Source organism: Chrysochloris asiatica, unplaced genomic scaffold (assembly GCF_000296735.1).
Source record: "Chrysochloris asiatica unplaced genomic scaffold, ChrAsi1.0 scaffold00284, whole genome shotgun sequence".
Classification (NCBI taxonomy): domain Eukaryota; kingdom Metazoa; phylum Chordata; class Mammalia; order Afrosoricida; family Chrysochloridae; genus Chrysochloris; species Chrysochloris asiatica.
In genome coordinates this window covers 236150-240300 of record NW_006408802.1, presented here as the reverse complement: position 1 = coordinate 240300, position 4151 = coordinate 236150, and the positions used below count along the sequence as shown (strand labels likewise).

Below are 4151 nucleotides of genomic sequence, written 5' to 3'. Positions count from 1 at the left end.
ATTCGTAACCACTATGCCACCAGAGCTACTGGTATAGGGTATAGGACCATGTAACAGGGTGTGTTATACTCTAACACAGGAATTGGTTAGTTTTGCCATCCCACTAGGTTTAAAAGAAGTACTCTTGTAGCACTGTTGGATAAGCACCAGGCTGCTAACTGCAAGTTCAGTGGTTCAAACCAAACAGTCTCTCCTTAGAAATCCTGTACAGAGTTGCTATGAATTGGAACTGACTCAATGGCACTTCCAAGCAAAACAACAACAGTAGCTATGTCAGCAACAGAGGCAGACTATATGACAACCATCAAGAAGAAGAGCCATTAATGGAGCATGAAATCCCTGTTAAAAAGCAGTGGCAGAGTTGATAATAGAAGCAGCAGCGACAGTGGTGCTGAGAGACAGAGCAGTGAAATTCCCAGTCCACTGACAGAGTAAATTTGAATATGTTTAGGCAGGAAGCTGGTTTGCAGTGATTGAGACATGGACAAGAAAGGTATGCCTATAGTATGCCTGAGAAGATGTGCTTCTGACTGGAAAACTACTGTGGCCTACGTTACTTCTGTTCCTGAATTGTACCTTAGTCATGTCCCTAGTCAATCCCATAATTGTGAGTATTGTCTATGAGTGTGGTGTGACCACTGCAATGGATTATTAAATCCCAAAGAGCAATAACATGCTGTGGGAGGACTAGCAGGTATCAGAAGAAGGTTGCAGTATAGAAGCTTGTCTGACATTTGCCTTAAAGGAACTGGATTTGGGGTGATCATGAGCTTTATTCTCCTTCCCCCTTGAAGTCAAAGAAAGTTAGACACGATCCCCATGGAATTTCTGCACATTGCTTTAGGCTTAGAAAACTTAACCACATATATTAGTCTTTGCATTTATCTGGCCATAGCTAGGTTTTTCATTCCTTTACTCCTAATTTTCTCTAGTACGGATGTAATTTAGTTGTTATTGTGATGGAAATAATCTCACATCTACATTTTGTATTGCAACCTAACTGAGAATCTGGAAGATAAGGGCACATGCATAATGTTTTTATTGTTGTTGCTGCTGTTTTTTGTTTTAATTTATTTGCTCTGCTACCTAGTTTCCATCAAATGAATGTTAAAATGGTAAGTTAACCTCTCCAAGAACAGACTGAGTAGTAGTCCCCATTTATGTTGCTGAAAAACAAATGTTTAGAAAGTTTTAATGACCTGTACAAGGTCACACAGGTAGGTATCAGCAAACTTTAAATGTGATATTACTTCTTCTTTATAATTTCTTTGGATTATTAAAATGATATTTCATAATTCAAAAGTGTATCAGATGTTGCAGTTTCTATTCCTATTCCAAAATAGATTTGTGTCCTCTACTGGCATGTCTTTGTCATTTTCTTTGACACGTGTCCTCATGAATTTATTTCAAGTTCTTTCCACTTATATTAATAAGTACAATAAAGTACTAAAACTTGAGCCAGTTGTAAATTGCTATTGTTTGTTTGAAGAACCCAGTAGCTTAAAATACTAATATCTGGTGAAATAATAAACTCATTGGACTCTTCAGAATACAAGATCACTGTGCAGATCAACACCACAATGAATTTCATGATTATTTTCAATAAAGATAGTTTTTGTGTGATTGCATTGAAATTTACAGATTCCTGTCTATATTAATTTTTGATGATTTGCTGTCATGGGAATATTTCTGATTTCATGCAGCCCATATACTGAATGCATAATGAGTTTCCATAATTAAATATGAAGGAGCTCCATTGATTCAACATTTAAGTACTAAGATACTAACCTAAGGGTTGGCTGTTTGAATCTACTCCGTGACTTACTGGAGAAAGACCTGGCAATATGAGATCATAGAGACTGCAGACTAAGAAAGCTCTAAGGAGAAGTTCTACCCCATAGCTACGTGAGACAGCTATGAGTGGAAAATCGACTGGATAGCACTTACATGAAGTAGGACTTCTCCTCTCCAATGTACATGCATTTATGTTGAAAATACTATTATTTATAGACCGAAAATTATGACACACATATGCACTGTGATATATACATTTTAATCTCCATAACTTTTATAGGAATATTATTTTTTACAATTAATGTTCAATTTGCCAAAGGGATGATAATAAAAGAGCTTTTTAGTCTGCATAAAATGGTGTTGCGTATTTGACTTCTTAAATATATTTTTCTATTTGAACAGATAAGGAAAAAGATCGATGGCTATATTGGAATAGAATTGCCATACTAAGTTTTATGGTGAATTAATGCCAAGAGAATATGTGTGCTAATGTGTATGACCTTGTTGTAGAAAATTGCAGAGAGAAGCAGGCTGCTAATTAACTATTTTCAAATTGATGTATCACCTCCATGTGGCTTTCTATGAAAGTTTGCAATAAAGGTGAAAGTTAATGACAGTCTGACCAGGCATGAATTCTGGTACAGATCAAGAATGCCATTTAGTATTCACAAACCAGAGTGGCATCAAAGGAATCTTTGAAATTTGACAAAGACTTTAGTTTGGGGAGCCACAAAAAATCAATTTGGCCATGTGTTTTACTGACCCCAAAGGAATTGAATCAGACAGTAACAGAGATACAGGAAATTTTCATTCATTTTGTAAGTGCTAAGTCCTAGGCTCTCAAGGGAAGAGCAAATGTCAAACAGACATCAGAACCGTTCTTTAATGTAGGACTGGGAGTAAGAGCAGTAATTAAAAAGCTGAGGAATCCAACGAAGCATAAAAAATCCTATAATCTTCTGTCAACAGAAGCTCAACAATGCTATCTATACGAGTGGTTCTTAAGTTTAAGTCCACAAGTCAAAACTACCTTCTTCCTAAAAGGAATTATAGATTTTACTGTTTGAGGAGACTATTTGTGACTTAAGTTCATTTATACTTTTCAAATGATCAAAAGTCAGAAAGAAAAGAAAAACCAAGGCATCATTTACAAGGGACATATACTTAAAATGTTGAAAACAACTCTCAGATCTGTTGCCACTGAGTTCATTCCAACTCATAGCACCATATAGGATGGGATAGGGTAAGGACAGAGTACAGCTTTATTTGTATGGAATATACTGTCATTTTGTTCTCCTGTAAAGCAGCCACTGGTAGATTCAAACCTTAGTTAGCAGCTAAATGCTTAACCAAAAATTACAAAACTAAAGACAGGAAACTCACTTATTCACTTATTTAAAAATAATGAAGCTAATTTTTGTTATAATTTAATATATCAGTGGATAGCAAAGAATATACAAAGAATAGTAGTGACATAAAAATACTATAAACAAATGAAATGAAAACTGGGAAATAAAATGACAAGAGATAATCAAAGAAAGGGAGGTAGTGTTGCCTATATCGGAAGGAAAAGTAAAGAAATGAGAATGGAAAGGACAATTGTTGTTGTTGTTGTTGTTATGTGCCGTGGAGTCGGTTCCGACTCACAGCGACCCTGTACAGGGTTTCCAAGGCTATAAATCTTTATGGGAGCAGAACAGCTTTCTCCCACAGAACAGCTGGTAGTTTTGAACTGCTGACCTTGTGGTTCGCAGCCCCGATTCATAACCACTACACTATCAGAGCTCCTTAAAGGACAAATAGAAAGGATAAATATAGTTGTGATCAGGGAAAATTAATAAAGAGTTTTGCTAATATCCTTCTATTTGCTTGAATTATTACCTTTACCTTTTGAAAAACTAATTAGCTCACTAACTACTCTTTATAACACTCCAACTGTTCTATATCTTTAAACACATTTTCAGGTCACATTTTGAATAATAAGGAATCCTGGTGTGGCACTGTAGTATAAGCACTGGACTACTAAGCACAAGGTCAGCTTTTCAAACCTGCCAGCCACTCCTTAGAACACCTATACAGGGCTGCTATGAGTCAGAACCAACTCAACACCACTAACAACAACATTGAATAGTAAAGTTATAAAAACTCACCTTACCTCTATAATTTAATGTTAAATATGTCATTACTCTAGAACATGTTTTATGCATCAAAATTTTTATTTATAAAGGGCTAGATTTTAAAACAAATATAGGCATTGCTTTCTGTAGGTATTGTTTTTAATTTCTTAAAGGCTGTGAGTGAAAATGTTGTTGTTGTTGTTGTTGTCAGGTGCCATCGAGTTGGAACCAACTCATAGC

General features: G+C 35.6%; 1 pseudogene; it reads left to right on the top strand.

Moving 5' to 3' along the window:
- Positions 1-330: 330 nt before the first annotated feature.
- Positions 331-4151, top strand: part of LOC102824049 — a 29905-nt pseudogene continuing 26084 nt past the window's right edge.